The sequence below is a fragment of the Camelus dromedarius genome, chromosome 8, assembly GCF_036321535.1.
Source record: "Camelus dromedarius isolate mCamDro1 chromosome 8, mCamDro1.pat, whole genome shotgun sequence".
In the NCBI taxonomy this organism is placed as follows: Eukaryota; Metazoa; Chordata; class Mammalia; order Artiodactyla; family Camelidae; genus Camelus; species Camelus dromedarius.
In genome coordinates this window covers 12,514,807-12,532,021 of record NC_087443.1, presented here as the reverse complement: position 1 = coordinate 12,532,021, position 17,215 = coordinate 12,514,807, and positions in this window count along the sequence as shown.

Here is a 17,215-nt window from a genome sequence, read left to right as displayed (position 1 = left end):
CAGGGGAAACTTTTACTCTAGTTTCTCAGTGTGTTTCCTAGTGCCGGTTTGAAGTTCCTGCAGTTTTCACAGTAAAACCGAGTTGAAGCTAGTACCTCCCCTCATATATGTATGGAGTGTAGTTTGCAACTGAAAAGGAACTTTGTGTTCCCAACAATCTAGTTGAAGGACGGCTTTCACACACACTTATCCCTCAGAACTGAGCATGTGGAGAGACGTTCGTTCATCTAGCACAAAGGGAACGGGTTGCAGGGGAAACTTTTACTCTAGTTTCTCAGTGTGTTTCCTAGTGCCGGTTTGATGTTCCTGCAGTTTTCACTGCAAAACCGTGTTGGAGCTAGTACCTCCCCATATATATGTATGGAGTGTAGTTTGCAACTGAAAAGGAACTTTGTGTTCCCAACAATCTAGTTGAAGGACGGCTTTCACACACACTTATCCCTCAGAACTGAGCATGTGGAGAGACGTTCGTTCATCTAGCACAAAGGGAACGGTTTGCAGGGGAAACTTTTACTCTAGTTTCTCAGTGTGTTTCCTAGTTCCGGTTTGAAGTTCCTGCAGTTTTCACTGCAAAACCGAGTTGGGGCTAGTACCTCCCCATATATATGTATGGAGTGTAGTTTGCAACTGAAAAGGAACTTTGTGTTCCCAACAATCTAGTTGAAGGACGGCATTCACACACACTTATCTCTCAGAACTGAGCATGTGGAGAGACGTTCGTTCATCTAGCACAAAGGGAACGGGTTGCAGGGGAAACTTTTACTCTAGTTTCTCAGTGTGTTTCCTAGTGCCGGTTTGAAGTTCCTGCAGTTTTCACTGCAAAACCGAGTTGGAGCTAGTACTTCCCCTTATATATGTATGGAGTGTAGTTTGCAACTGAAAAGGAACTTTGTGTTCCCAACAATCTAGTTGAAGGACGGCTTTCACACACACTTATCTCTCAGAACTGAGCATGTGGAGAGACGTTCGTTCATCTAGCACAAAGGGAACGGGTTGCAGGGGAAACTTTTACTCTAGTTTCTCAGTGTGTTTCCAGGTGCCGTTTTGAAGTTCCTGCAGTTTTGACTGTAAAACCGAGTTTGAGCTAGTACCTCCCCATATATATGTATGGATTGTAGTTTGCAAATTAAAAGGAACTTTGTGTTCCCAACAATCTAGTTGAAGGACGGCTTTCACACACACTTATCTCTCAGAACTGAGCATGTGGAGAGACGTTCGTTCATGTAGCACAACGGGAACGGGTTGCAGGGGAAACTTTTACTCTAGTTTCTCAGTGTGTTTCCAGGTGCCGGTTTGAAGTTCCTGCAGTTTTCACTGTAAAACCGAGTTGGAGCTAGTACCTCCCCATATATATGTATGGAGTGTTGTTTGCAACTGAAAAGGAACTTTGTGTTCCCAACAATCTAGTTGAAGGACGGCTTTCACACACACTTATCTCTCAGAACTGAGCATATGGAGAGACGTTCGTTCATCTAGCACAAAGGGAACGGGTTGCAGGGGAAACTTTTACTCTAGTTTCTCAGTGTGTTTCCTAGTGCCGGTTTGAAGTTCCTGCAGTTTTCACTGTAAAACCGATTTGGAGTAGTACCTCCCCATATATATGTATGGAGTGTAGTTTGCAACTGAAAAGGAACTTTGTGTTCCCAACAATCTAGTTGAAGGACGGCTTTCACACACACTTATCTCTCAGAACTGAGCATGTGGAGAGACGTTCGTTCATCTAGCACAAAGGGAACGGGTTGCAGGGGAAACTTTTACTCTAGTTTCTCAGTGTGTTTCCTAGTGCCGGTTTGAAGTTCCTGCAGTTTTCACTGTAAAACCGAGTTGGAGCTAGTACCTCCCCATATATATGTATGGAGTGTAGTTTGCAACTGAAAAGAACTTTGTGTTCCCAACAATCTAGTTGAAGGACGGCTTTCACACACACTTATCTCTCAGAACTGAGCTTGTGGAGAGACGTTCGTTCATGTAGCACAAAGGGAACGGGTTGCAGGGGAAACTTTTACTCTAGTTTCTCAGTGTGTTTCCTAGTGCCGGTTTGAAGTTCCTGCAGTTTTCACAGTAAAACCGAGTTGAAGCTAGTACCTCCCCTCATATATGTATGGAGTGTAGTTTGCAACTGAAAAGGAACTTTGTGTTCCCAACAATCTAGTTGAAGGACGGCTTTCACACACACTTATCCCTCAGAACTGAGCATGTGGAGAGACGTTCGTTCATCTAGCACAAAGGGAACGGGTTGCAGGGGAAACTTTTACTCTAGTTTCTCAGTGTGTTTCCTAGTGCCGGTTTGATGTTCCTGCAGTTTTCACTGCAAAACCGTGTTGGAGCTAGTACCTCCCCATATATATGTATGGAGTGTAGTTTGCAACTGAAAAGGAACTTTGTGTTCCCAACAATCTAGTTGAAGTACGGCTTTCACACACACTTATCTCTCAGAACTGAGCATGTGGAGAGACGTTCGTTCATCTAGCACAAAGGGAACGGGTTGCAGGGGAAACTTTTACTCTAGTTTCTCAGTGTGTTTCCTACTGCCGGTTTGAAGTTCCTGCAGTTTTCACTGTAAAACCGAGTTGGAGCTATTACCTCCCCATATATACGTATGGAGTGTAGTTTGCAACTGAAAAGGAACTTTGTGTTCCCAACAATCTAGTTGAAGGACGGCTTTCACACACACTTATCTCTCAGAACTGAGCATGTGGAGAGACGTTCGTTCATCTAGCACAAAGGGAACGGGTTGCAGGGGAAACTTTTACTCTAGTTTCTCAGTGTGTTTCCTAGTGCCGGTTTGAAGTTCCTGCAGTTTTCACTGTAAAACCGAGTTGGAGCTAGTACCTCCCCATATATATGTATGGAGTGTAGTTTGCAACTGAAAAGGAACTTTGTGTTCCCAACAATCTAGTTGAAGGACGGCTTTCACACACACTTATCTCTCAGAACTGAGCATGTGGAGAGACGTTCGTTCATGTAGCACAAAGGGAACTGGTTGCAGGGGAAACTTTTACTCTAGTTTCTCAGTGTGTTTCCTAGTGCCGGTTTGAAGTTCCTGCAGTTTTCACTGTAAAACCGAGTTGGAGCTAGTACCTACGCTTATATATGTATGGAGTGTAGTTTGCAACTGAAAAGGAACTTTGTGTTCCCAACAATCTAGTTGAAGGACGGCTTTCACACACACTTATCCCTCAGAACTGAGCATGTGGAGAGACGTTCGTTCATCTAGCACAAAGGGAACGGGTTGCAGGGGAAACTTTTACTCTAGTTTCTCAGTGTGTTTCCTAGTGCCGGTTTGAAGTTCCTGCAGTTTTCACTGCAAAACCGAGTTGGGGCTAGTACCTCCCCATATATATGTATGGAGTGTAGTTTGCAACTGAAAAGGAACTTTGTGTTCCCAACAATCTAGTTGAAGGACGGCTTTCACACACACTTATCTCTCAGAACTGAGCATGTGGAGAGACGTTCGTTCATCTAGCACAAAGGGAACGGGTTGCAGGGGAAACTTTTACTCTAGTTTCTCAGTGTGTTTCCTAGTGCCGGTTTGAAGTTCCTGCAGTTTTCACTGCAAAACCGAGTTGGAGCTAGTACTTCCCCATATATATGTATGGAGTGTAGTTTGCAACTGAAAAGGAACTTTGTGTTCCCAACAATCTAGTTGAAGGACGGCTTTCACACACACTTATCTCTCAGAACTGAGCATGTGGAGAGACGTTCATTCATCTAGCACAAAGGGAACGGGTTGCAGGGGAAACTTTTACTCTAGTTTCTCAGTGTGTTTCCAGGTGCCGTTTTGAAGTTCCTGCAGTTTTGACTGTAAAACAGAGTTTGAGCTAGTACCTCCCCATATATATGTATGGAGTGTAGTTTGCAACTGAAAAGGAACTTTGTGTTCCCAACAATCTAGTTGAAGGACGGCTTTCACACACACTTATCTCTCAGAACTGAGCATGTGGAGAGACGTTCGTTCATGTAGCACAAAGGGAACTGGTTGCAGGGGAAACTTTTACTCTAGATTCTCAGTGTGTTTCCGAGTGCCGGTTTGAAGTTCCTGCAGTTTTCACTGTAAAACCGAGTTGGAGCTAGTACCTACGCTTATATATGTATGGAGTGTAGTTTGCAACTGAAAAGGAACTTTGTGTTCCCAACAATCTAGTTGAAGGACGGCTTTCACACACACTTATCCCTCAGAACTGAGCATGTGGAGAGACGTTCGTTCATCTAGCACAAAGGGAACGGGTTGCAGGGGAAACTTTTACTCTAGTTTCTCAGTGTGTTTCCTAGTGCCGGTTTGAAGTTCCTGCAGTTTTCACTGCAAAACCGAGTTGGGGCTAGTACCTCCCCATATATATGTATGGAGTGTAGTTTGCAACTGAAAAGGAACTTTGTGTTCCCAACAATCTAGTTGAAGGACGGCTTTCACACACACTTATCTCTCAGAACTGAGCATGTGGAGAGACTTTCGTTCATCTAGCACAAATGGAACGGTTTGCAGGGGAAACTTTTACTCTAGTTTCTCAGTGTGTTTCCTAGTGCCGGTTTGAAGTTCCTGCAGTTTTCACTGCAAAACCGAGTTGGAGCTAGTACTTCCCCATATATATGTATGGAGTGTAGTTTGCAACTGAAAAGGAACTTTGTGTTCCCAACAATCTAGTTGAAGGACGGCTTTCACACACACTTATCTCTCAGAACTGAGCATGTGGAGAGACGTTCGTTCATCTAGCACAAAGGGAACGGGTTGCAGGGGAAACTTTTACTCTAGTTTCTCAGTGTGTTTCCAGGTGCCGTTTTGAAGTTCCTGCAGTTTTGACTGTAAAACCGAGTTTGAGCTAGTACCTCCCCATATATATGTATGGAGTGTAGTTTGCAACTGAAAAGGAACTTTGTGTTCCCAACAATCTAGTTGAAGGACGGCTTTCACACACACTTATCTCTCAGAACTGAGCATGTGGAGAGACGTTCGTTCATGTAGCACAAAGGGAACGGGTTGCAGGGGAAACTTTTACTCTAGTTTCTCAGTGTGTTTCCAGGTGCCGGTTTGAAGTTCCTGCAGTTTTCACTGTAAAACCGAGTTGGAGCTAGTACCTCCCCATATATATGTATGGAGTGTAGTTTGCAACTGAAAAGGAACTTTGTGTTCCCAACAATCTAGTTGAAGGACGGCTTTCACACACACTTATCCCTCAGAACTGAGCATGTGGAGAGACGTTCGTTCATCTAGCACAAAGGGAACGGGTTGCAGGGGAAACTTTTACTCTAGTTTCTCAGTGTGTTTCCTAGTGCCGGTTTGAAGTTCCTGCAGTTTTCACTGCAAAACCGAGTTGGGGCTAGTACCTCCCCATATATATGTATGGAGTGTAGTTTGCAACTGAAAAGGAACTTTGTGTTCCCAACAATCTAGTTGAAGGACGGCTTTCACACACACTTATCTCTCAGAACTGAGCATGTGGAGAGACTTTCGTTCATCTAGCACAAATGGAACGGTTTGCAGGGGAAACTTTTACTCTAGTTTCTCAGTGTGTTTCCTAGTGCCGGTTTGAAGTTCCTGCAGTTTTCACTGCAAAACCGAGTTGGAGCTAGTACTTCCCCATATATATGTATGGAGTGTAGTTTGCAACTGAAAAGGAACTTTGTGTTCCCAACAATCTAGTTGAAGGACGGCTTTCACACACACTTATCTCTCAGAACTGAGCATGTGGAGAGACGTTCGTTCATCTAGCACAAAGGGAACGGGTTGCAGGGGAAACTTTTACTCTAGTTTCTCAGTGTGTTTCCAGGTGCCGTTTTGAAGTTCCTGCAGTTTTGACTGTAAAACCGAGTTTGAGCTAGTACCTCCCCATATATATGTATGGAGTGTAGTTTGCAACTGAAAAGGAACTTTGTGTTCCCAACAATCTAGTTGAAGGACGGCTTTCACACACACTTATCTCTCAGAACTGAGCATGTGGAGAGACGTTCGTTCATGTAGCACAAAGGGAACGGGTTGCAGGGGAAACTTTTACTCTAGTTTCTCAGTGTGTTTCCAGGTGCCGGTTTGAAGTTCCTGCAGTTTTCACTGTAAAACCGAGTTGGAGCTAGTACCTCCCCATATATATGTATGGAGTGTAGTTTGCAACTGAAAAGGAACTTTGTGTTCCCAACAATCTAGTTGAAGGACGGCTTTCACACACACTTATCCCTCAGAACTGAGCATGTGGAGAGACGTTCGTTCATCTAGCACAAAGGGAACGGGTTGCAGGGGAAACTTTTACTCTAGTTTCTCAGTGTGTTTCCTAGTGCCGGTTTGATGTTCCTGCAGTTTTCACTGCAAAACCGTGTTGGAGCTAGTACCTCCCCATATATATGTATGGAGTGTAGTTTGCAACTGAAAAGGAACTTTGTGTTCCCAACAATCTAGTTGAAGGACGGCTTTCACACACACTTATCTCTCAGAACTGAGCATGTGGAGAGACGTTCGTTCATCTAGCACAAAGGGAACGGGTTGCAGGGGAAACTTTTACTCTAGTTTCTCAGTGTGTTTCCTAATGCCGGTTTGAAGTTCCTGCAGTTTTCACTGTAAAACCGAGTTGGAGCTATTACCTCCCCATATATACGTATGGAGTGTAGTTTGCAACTGAAAAGGAACTTTGTGTTCCCAACAATCTAGTTGAAGGACGGCTTTCACACACACTTATCTCTCAGAACTGAGCATGTGGAGAGACGTTCGTTCATCTAGCACAAAGGGAACGGGTTGCAGGGGAAACTTTTACTCTAGTTTCTCAGTGTGTTTCCTAGTGCCGGTTTGAAGTTCCTGCAATTTTCACTGTAAAACCGAGTTGGAGCTAGTACCTCCCCATATATATGTATGGAGTGTAGTTTGCAACTGAAAAGGAACTTTGTGTTCCCAACAATCTAGTTGAAGGACGGCTTTCACACACACTTATCTCTCAGAACTGAGCATGTGGAGAGACGTTCGTTCATCTAGCACAAAGGGAACGGGTTGCAGGGGAAACTTTTACTCTAGTTTCTCAGTGTGTTTCCTAGTGCCGGTTTGAAGTTCCTGCAGTTTTCACTGCAAAACCGAGTTGGAGCCAATACCTCCCCATATATATGTATGGAGTGTAGTTTGCAACTGAAAAGGAACTTTGTGTTCCCAACAATCTAGTTGAAGGACGGCTTTCACACACACTTATCTCTCAGAACTGAGCATGAGGAGAGACGTTCGTTCATCTAGCACAAAGGGAACGGGTTGCAGGGGAAACTTTTACTCTAGTTTCTCAGTGTGTTTCCTAGTGCCGGTTTGAAGTTCCTGCAGTTTTCACTGTAAAACCGAGTTGGAGCTAGTACCTCCCCATATATATGTATGGAGTGTAGTTTGCAACTGAAAAGGATCTTTGTGTTCCCAGCAATCTAGTTGAAGGACGGCTTTCACACACACTTATCTCTCAGAACTGAGCATGTGGAGAGACGTTCGTTCATCTAGCACAAAGGGAACGGGTTGCAGGGGAAACTTTTACTCTAGTTTCTCAGTGTGTTTCCTACTGCCGGTTTGAAGTTCCTGCAGTTTTCACTGTAAAAACGAGTTGGAGCTATTACCTCCCCATATATACGTATGGAGTGTAGTTTGCAACTGAAAAGGAACTTTGTGTTCCCAACAATCTAGTTGAAGGACGGCTTTCACACACACTTATCTCTCAGAACTGAGCATGTGGAGAGACGTTCGTTCATCTAGCACAAAGGGAACGGGTTGCAGGGGAAACTTTTACTCTAGTTTCTCAGTGTGTTTCCTAGTGCCGGTTTGATGTTCCTGCAGTTTTCACTGCAAAACCGAGTTGGAGCCAATACCTCCCCATATATATTTATGGAGTGTAGTTTGCAACTGAAAAGGAACTTTGTGTTCCCAACAATCTAGTTGAAGGACGGCTTTCACACACACTTATCTCTCAGAACTGAGCATGTGGAGACGTTCGTTCATCTAGCACAAAGGGAACGGGTTGCAGGGGAAACTTTTACTCTAGTTTCTCAGTGTGTTTCCTAGTGCCGGTTTGATGTTCCTGAAATTTTCACTGCAAAACCGAGTTGGAGCTAGTACCTCCCCATATATATGTATGGAGTGTAGTTTGCAACTGAAAAGGAACTTTGTGTTCCCAACAATCTAGTTGAAGGACGGCTTTCACACACACTTATCTCTCAGAACTGAGCATGTGGAGAGACGTTCGTTCATCTAGCACAAAGGGAACGGGTTGCAGGGGAAACTTTTACTCCAGTTTCTCAGTGTGTTTCCTAGTGCCGGTTTGAAGTTCCTGCAGTTTTCACTGTAAAACCGAGTTGGAGCTAGTACTTCCCCATATATATGTATGGAGTGTAGATTGCAACTGAAAAGGAACTTTGTGTTCCCAACAATCTAGTTGAAGGACGGCTTTCACACACACTTATCTCTCAGAACTGAGCATGTGGAGAGACGTTCGTTCATCTAGCACAAAGGGAACGGGTTGCAGGGGAAACTTTTACTCTAGTTTCTCTGTGTGTTTCCTAGTGACGGTTTGAAGTTCCTGCAGTTTTCACTGCAAAACCGAGTTGGATCTAGTACCTACCCATATATATGTATGGAGTGTAGTTTGCAACTGAAAAGGAACTTTGTGTTCCCAACAATCTAGTTGAAGGACGGCTTTCACACACACTTACCTCTCAGGACTGAGCATGTGGAGAGACGTTCGTTCATCTAGCACAAAGGGAACGGGTTGCAGGCGAAACTTTTACTCTAGTTTCTCAGTGTGTTTCCTAGTGCCGGTTTAAATTTCCTGCAGTTTTCACTGTAAAACCGAGTTGGAGCTAGTACCTCCCCATATATATGTATGGAGTGTAGTTTGCAACTGAAAAGGACCTTTGTGTTCCCAACAATCTAGTTGAAGAACGGCTTTCACACACACTTATCTCTCAGAACTGAGCATGTGGAGAGAAGTTCGTTCATCTAGCACAAAGGGAACGGGTTGCAGGGGAAACTTTTACTCTAGTTTCTCAGTGTGTTTCCAGGTGCCGGTTTGAAGTTCCTGCAGTTTTCACTGCAAAACCGAGTTGGAGCTAGTACCTCCCCATATATATGTATGGAGTGTAGTTTGCAACTGAAAAGGAACTTTGTGTTCCCAACAATCTAGTTGAAGGACGGCTTTAACACACACTTATCTCTCAGAACTGAGCATGTGGAGAGACGTTCGTTCATCTAGCACAAAGGGAACGGGTTGCAGGGGAAACTTTTACTCTAGTTTCTCAGTGTGTTTCCTAGTGCCGGTTTGAAGTTAGTGCAGTTTTCACTGTAAAACCGAGTTGAAGCTAGTACCTCCCCTTATATATGTATGGAGTGTAGTTTGCAACTGAAAAGGAACTTTGTGTTCCCAACAATCTAGTTGAAGGACGGCTTTCACACACACTTATCTCTGAGAACTGAGCATGTGGGGAGACGTTCGTTCATCTAGCACAAAGGGAACGGGTTGCAGGGGAAACTTTTACTCTAGTTTCTCAGTGTTTTTCCTAGTGCCGGTTTGAAGTTCCTGCAGTTTTCACTGTAAAACCGAGTTGGAGCTAGTACCTCCCCATATATATGTATGGAGTGTAGTTTGCAACTGAAAAGGAACTTTGTGTTCCCAACAATCTAGATGAAGGACGGCTTTCACACACACTTATCTCTCAGAACTGAGTATGTGGAGAGACTTTCGTTCATCTAGCACAAAGGGAACGGTTTGCAGGGGAAACTTTTACTCTAGTTTCTCAGTGTGTTTCCTAGTGCCAGTTTGAAGTTCCTGCAGTTTTCACTGTAAAACCGAGTTGGAGCTAGTACCTCTCCTTATATATGTATGGGATGTAGTTTGCAACTGAAAAGGAACTTTGTGTTCAAAACAATCTAGTTGTAGGACGGCTTTCACACACACTTATCTCTCAGAACTGAGCATGTGGAGAGACGTTCGTTCATCTAGCACAAATGGAACGGTTTGCAGGGGAAACTTTTACTCTAGTTTCTCAGTGTGTTTCCTAGTGCCGGTTTGAATTTTCTGCAGTTTTCACTGTAAAACCGAGTTGGAGCTAGTACCTCCCCATATATATTTATGGAGTGTAGTTTGCAACTGAAAAGGAACTTTGTGTTCCCAACAATCTAGTTGAAGGACGGCTTTCACACACACTTATCTCTCAGAACTGAGCAGGTGGAGAGACGTTCGTTCATCTAGCACAAAGGGAACGGTTTGCAGGGGAAACTTTTACTCTAGTTTCTCTGTGTGTTTCCTAGTGCCGGTTTGAAGTTCCTGCAGTTTTCACTGCAAAACCGAGTTGGAGCTAGTACCTCCCCATATATATGTATGGAGTGTATTTTGCAACTGAAAAGGAACTTTGTGTTCCCAACAATCTAGTTGAAGGACGGCTTTCACACACACTTATCTCTCAGAACTGAGCATGTGGAGAGACGTTCGTTCATCTAGCACAAAGGGAACGGTTTGCAGGGGAAACTTTTACTCTAGTTTCTCAGTGTGTTTCATAGTGCTGGTTTGATGTTCCTGCAATTTTCACTGTAAAACCGAGTTGGAGCTAGTACCTCCCCATATATATGTATGGAGTGTAGTTTGCAACTGAAAAGGAACTTTGTGTTCCCAACAATCTAGTTGAAGGACGGCTTTCACACACACTTATCTCTCAGAACTGAGCATGTGGAGAGACGTTCGTTCATCTAGCACAAAGGGAACGGGTTGCAGGGGAAACTTTTACTCTAGTTTCTCAGTGTGTTTCCTAGTGCCGGTTTGAAGTTCCTGCAGTTTTCACTGTAAAACCGAGTTGGAGCTAGTACCTCCCCATATATATGTATGGAGTGTAGTTTGCAACTGAAAAGGAACTTTGTGTTCCCAACAATCTAGTTGAAGGACGGCTTTCACACACACTTATCTCTCAGAACTGAGCATGAGGAGAGACGTTCGTTCATCTAGCACAAAGGGAACGGGTTGCAGGGGAAACTTTTACTCTAGATTCTCAGTGTGTTTCCTAGTGCCGGTTTGAAGTTCCTGCAGTTTTCACTGTAAAACCGAGTTGGAGCTAGTACCTCCCCATATATATGTATGGAGTGTAGTTTGCAACTGAAAAGGAACTTTGTGTTCCCAGCAATCTAGATGAAGGACGGCTTTCACACACACTTATCTCTCAGAACTGAGCATGTGGAGAGACGTTCGTTCATCTAGCACAAAGGGAACGGGCTGCAGGGGAAACTTTTACTCTAGTTTCTCAGTGTGTTTCCTACTGCCGGTTTGAAGTTCCTGCAGTTTTCACTGTAAAAACGAGTTGGAGCTATTACCTCCCCATATATACGTATGGAGTGTAGTTTGCAACTGAAAAGGAACTTTGTGTTCCCAACAATCTAGTTGAAGGACGGCTTTCACACACACTTATCTCTCAGAACTGAGCTTGTGGAGAGACGTTCGTTCATGTAGCACAAAGGGAACGGGTTGCAGGGGAAACTTTTACTCTAGTTTCTCAGTGTGTTTCCTAGTGCCGGTTTGAAGTTCCTGCAGTTTTCACAGTAAAACCGAGTTGAAGCTTGTACCTCCCCTCATATATGTATGGAGAGTAGTTTGCAACTGAAAAGGAACTTTGTGTTTCCAACAATCAAGTTGAAGGACGGCTTTCACACACACTTATCCCTCAGAACTGAGCATGTGGAGAGACGTTCGTTCATCTAGCACAAAGGGAACGGGTTGCAGGGGAAACTTTTACTCTAGTTTCTCAGTGTGTTTCCTAGTGCCGGTTTGATGTTCCTGCAGTTTTCACTGCAAAACCGAGTTGGATCTAGTACCTCCCCATATATATGTATGGAGTGTAGTTTGCAACTGAAAAGGAACTTTGTGTTCCCAACAATCTAGTTGAAGGACGGCTTTCACACACACCTACCTCTCAGAACTGAGCATGTGGAGAGACGTTCGTTCATCTAGCACAACGGGAACGGGTTGCAGGCGAAACTTTTACTCTAGTTTCTCAGTGTGTTTCCTAGTGCCGGTTTAAATTTCCTGCAGTTTTCACTGTAAAACCGAGTTGGAGCTAGTACCTCCCCATATATATGTATGGAGTGTAGTTTGCAACTGAAAAGGAACTTTGTGTTCCCAACAATCTAGTTGAAGAACGGCTTTCACACACACTTATCTCTCAGAACTGAGCATGTGGAGAGAAGTTCGTTCATCTAGCACAAAGGGAACGGGTTGCAGGGGAAACTTTTACTCTAGTTTCTCAGTGTGTTTCCAGGTGCCGATTTGAAGTTCCTGCAGTTTTCACTGCAAAACCGAGTTGGAGCTAGTACCTCCCCATATATATGTATGGAGTGTAGTTTGCAACTGAAAAGGAACTTTGTGTTCCCAACAATCTAGTTGAAGGACGGCTTTAACACACACTTATCTCTCAGAACTGAGCATGTGGAGAGACGTTCGTTCATCTAGCACAAAGGGAACGGGTTGCAGGGGAAACTTTTACTCTAGTTTCTCAGTGTGTTTCCTAGTGCCGGTTTGAAGTTCCTGCAGTTTTCACTGTAAAACCGAGTTGGAGCTAGTACCTCCCCATATATATGTATGGAGTGTAGTTTGCAACTGAAAAGGAACTTTGTGTTCCCAACAATCTAGTTGAAGGACGGCTTTCACACACACTTATCTCTCAGAACTGAGTATGTGGAGAGACGTTCGTTCATCTAGCACAAAGGGAACGGGTTGCAGGGGAAACTTTTACTCTAGTTTCTCAGTGTGTTTCCTAGTGCCAGTTTGAAGTTCCTGCAGTTTTCACTGTAAAACCGAGTTGGAGCTAGTACCTCCCCATATATAAATATGGAGTGTAGTTTGCAACTGAAAAGGAACTTTGTGTTCCCAACAATGTAGTTGAAGGACGGCTTTCACACACACTTATCTCTCAGAACTGAGCATGTGGAGAGACGTTCGTTCATCTAGCACAAAGGGAACGGGTTGCAGGGGAAACTTTTACTCTAGTTTCTCAGTGTGTTTCCTAGTGCCGGTTTGATGTTCCTGCAGTTTTCACTGTAAAACCGAGTTGGAGCTAGTACCTCCCCATATATATGTATGGAGTGTAGTTTGCAACTGAAAAGGAACTTTGTGTTCCCAACAATCTAGTTGAAGGACGGCTTTCACACACACTTATCTCTCAGAACTGAGCATGAGGAGAGACGTTCGTTCATCTAGCACAAAGGGAACGGGTTGCAGGGGAAACTTTTACTCTAGTTTCTCAGTGTGTTTCCTAGTGCCGGTTTGAAGTTCCTGCAGTTTTCACTGTAAAACCGAGTTGGAGCTAGTACCTCCCCATATATATGTATGGAGTGTAGTTTGCAACTGAAAAGGAACTTTGTGTTCCCAGCAATCTAGTTGAACGACGGCTTTCACACACACTTATCTCTCAGAACTGAGCATGTGGAGAGACGTTCATTCATCTAGCACAAAGGGAACGGGATGCAGGGGAAACTTTTACTCTAGTTTCTCAGTGTGTTTCCTGGTGCCGGGTTGAAGTTCCTGCAGTTTTCACTGCAAAACCGAGTTGGAGATAGTACCTCCCCATATATATGTATGGAGTGTAGTTTGCAACTGAAAAGGAACTTTGTGTTCCCAACAATCTAGTTGAAGGAAGGCTTTCACACAAACTTATCTCTCAGAACTGAGCATGTGGAGAGACGTTCGTTCATCTAGCACAAAGGGAACGGGCTGAAGGGGAAACTTTTAATCTACTTTCTCAGTGTGTTTCCTAGTGCCGGTTTGAAGTTCCTGCAGTTTTCACTGTAAAATCGAGTTGGAGCTAGTACCTCCCCATATATATGTATGGATTGTAGTTTGCAACTGAAAAGGAACTTTGTGTTCCCAACAATCTAGTTGAAGGTCGGCTTTCACACACATTTATCTCTCAGAACTGAGCATGTGGAGAGACGTTCGTTCATCTAGCACAAAGGGAAAGGGTTGCAGGGGAAACTTTTACTCTAGTTTCTCAGTGTGTTTCCTAGTGCCGGTTTGAAGTTCCTGCAGTTTTCACTGTAAAACCGAGTTGGAGCTAGTACCTCCCCATATATATGTATGGAGTGTACTTTGCAACTGAAAAGGAACTATGTGTTCCCAACAATCTAGTTGAAGGACGGCTTTCACACACACTTATCTCTCAGAACTGAGCATGTGGAGAGACGTTCGTTCATCTAGCACAAAGGGAACGGGTTGCAGGGGAAACTTTTACTCCAGTTTCTCAGTGTGTTTCCTAGTGCCGGTTTGAAGTTCCTGCAGTTTTCACTGTAAAACCGAGTTGGAGCTAGTACCTCCCCATATATATGTATGGAGTGTAGATTGCAACTGAAAAGGAGCTTTGTGTTCCCAACAATCTAGTTGAAGGACGGCTTTCACACACAGTTATCTCTCAGAACTGAGCATGTGGAGAGACGTTCGTTCATCTAGCACAAAGGGAACGGGTTGCAGGGGAAACTTTTACTCTAGTTTCTCTGTGTGTTTCCTAGTGCCGGTTTGAAGTTCCTGCAGTTTTCACTGTAAAACCGAGTTGGAGCTAGTACCTCCCCATATATATGTATGGAGTGTAGTTTGCAACTGAAAAGGAACTTTGTGTTCCCAACAATGTAGTTGAAGGACGGCTTTCACACACACTTATCTCTCAGAACTGAGCATGTGGAGAGACGTTCGTTCATCTAGCACAAAGGGAACGGGTTGCAGGGGAAACTTTTACTCTAGTTTCTCAGTGTGTTTCCTAGTGCCGGTTTGATGTTCCTGCAGTTTTCACTGTAAAACCGAGTTGGAGCTAGTACCTCCCCATATATATGTATGGAGTGTAGTTTGCAACTGAAAAGGAACTTTGTGTTCCCAACAATCTAGTTGAAGGACGGCTTTCACACACACTTATCTCTCAGAACTGAGCATGAGGAGAGACGTTCGTTCATCTAGCACAAAGGGAACGGGTTGCAGGGGAAACTTTTACTCTAGATTCTCAGTGTGTTTCCTAGTGCCGGTTTGAAGTTCCTGCAGTTTTCACTGTAAAACCGAGTTGGAGCTAGTACCTCCCCATATATATGTATGGAGTGTAGTTTGCAACTGAAAAGGAACTTTGTGTTCCCAGCAATCTAGTTGAAGGACGGCTTTCACACACACTTATCTCTCAGAACTGAGCATGTGGAGAGACGTTCATTCATCTAGCACAAAGGGAACGGGATGCAGGGGAAACTTTTACTCTAGTTTCTCAGTGTGTTTCCTGGTGCCGGTTTGAAGTTCCTGCAGTTTTCACTGCAAAATCGAGTTGGAGCTAGTACCTCCCCATATATATGTATGGAGTGTAGTTTGCAACTGAAAAGGAACTTTGTGTTCCCAACAATCTAGTTGAAGGAAGGCTTTCACACAAACTTATCTCTCAGAACTGAGCATGTGGAGAGACGTTCGTTCATCTAGCACAAAGGGAACGGGCTGCAGGGGAAACTTTTAATCTAGTTTCTCAGTGTGTTTCCTAGTGCCGGTTTGAAGTTCCTGCAGTTTTCACTGTAAAACCGAGTTGGAGCTAGTACCTCCCCATATATATGTATGGAGTGTAGTTTGCAACTGAAAAGGAACTTTGTGTTCCCAACAATCTAGTTGAAGGTCGGCTTTCACACACACTTATCTCTCAGAACTGAGCATGTGGAGAGACTTTCGTTCATCTAGCACAAAGGGAAAGGGTTGCAGGGGAAACTTTTACTCTAGTTTCTCAGTGTGTTTCCTAGTGCCGGTTTGAAGTTCCTGCAGTTTTCACTGTAAAACCGAGTTGGAGCTAGTACCTCCCCATATATATGTATGGAGTGTAGTTTGCAACTGAAAAGGAACTATGTGTTCCCAACAATCTAGTTGAAGGACGGCTTTCACACACACTTATCTCTCAGAACTGAGCATGTGGAGAGACGTTCGTTCATCTAGCACATAGTGAACGGGTTGCAGGGGAAACTTTTACTCTAGTTTCTCAGTGTGTTTCCTAGTGCCGGTTTGAAGTTCCTGCAGTTTTCACTGCAAAACCGAGTTGAAGCTTGTACCTCCCCTTAGAAATGTATGGAGTGTAGTTTGCAACTGAAAAGGAACTTTGTGTTCCCAACAATCTAGTTGAAGGACGGCTTTCACACACACTTATCTCTCAGAACTGAGCATGTGGAGAGACGTTCGTTCATCTAGTACAAAGGGAACGGGTTGCAGGGGAAACTTTTACTCTAGTTTCTCAGTGTGTTTCCTAGTGCCGGTTTGAATTTCCTGCAGTTTTCACTGTAAAACCGAGTTGGAGCTAGTACCTCCCCATATATATGTATGGAGTGTAGTTTGCAACTGAAAAGGAACTTTGTGTTCCCAACAATCTAGTTGAAGGACGGCTTTCACACACACTTATCTCTCAGAACTGAGCATGTGGAGAGACGTTCGTTCATCTAGCACAAAGGGAACGGGTTGCAGGGGAAACTTTTACTCTAGTTTCTCAGTGTGTTTCCTAGTGCCGGTTTGAAGTTCCTGCAGTTTTCACTGCAAAACTGAGTTGGAGCTAGTACCTCCCCATATATATGTATGGAGTGTAGTTTGCAACTGAAAAGGAACTTTGTGTTCCCAACAATCTAGTTGAAGGACGGCTTTCACACACACTTATCTCTCAGAACTGAGCATGTGGAGAGACGTTCGTTCATCTAGCACAAAGGGAACGGGTTGCAGGGGAAACTTTTACTCTAGTTTCTCAGTGTGTTTCCTACTGCCGGTTTGAAGTTCCTGCAGTTTTCACTGTAAAACCGAGTTGGAGCAATTACCTCCCCATATATACGTATGGAGTGTAGTTTTCAACTGAAAAGGAACTTTGTGTTCCCAACAATCTAGGTGAAGGACGGCTTTCACACACACTTATCTCTCAGAAATGAGCATGTGGAGAGACGTTCGTTCATCTAGCACAAAGGGAATGGGTTGCAGAGGAAACTTTTACTCTAATTTCTCAGTGTGTTTCCTAGTGCCGGTTTGAAGTTCCTGCAGTTTTCACTGTAAAACCGAGTTGGAGCTAGTACCTCCCCATATATATGTATGGAGTGTAGTTTGCAACTGAAAAGGAACTTTGTGTTCCCAACAATCTAGTTGAAGGTCGGCTTTCACACACACTTATCTCTCAGAACTGAGCATGTGGAGAGACGTTCGTTCATCTAGCACAAAGGGAACGGGTTGCAGGGGAAACTTTTACTCTAGTTTCTCAGTGTGTTTCC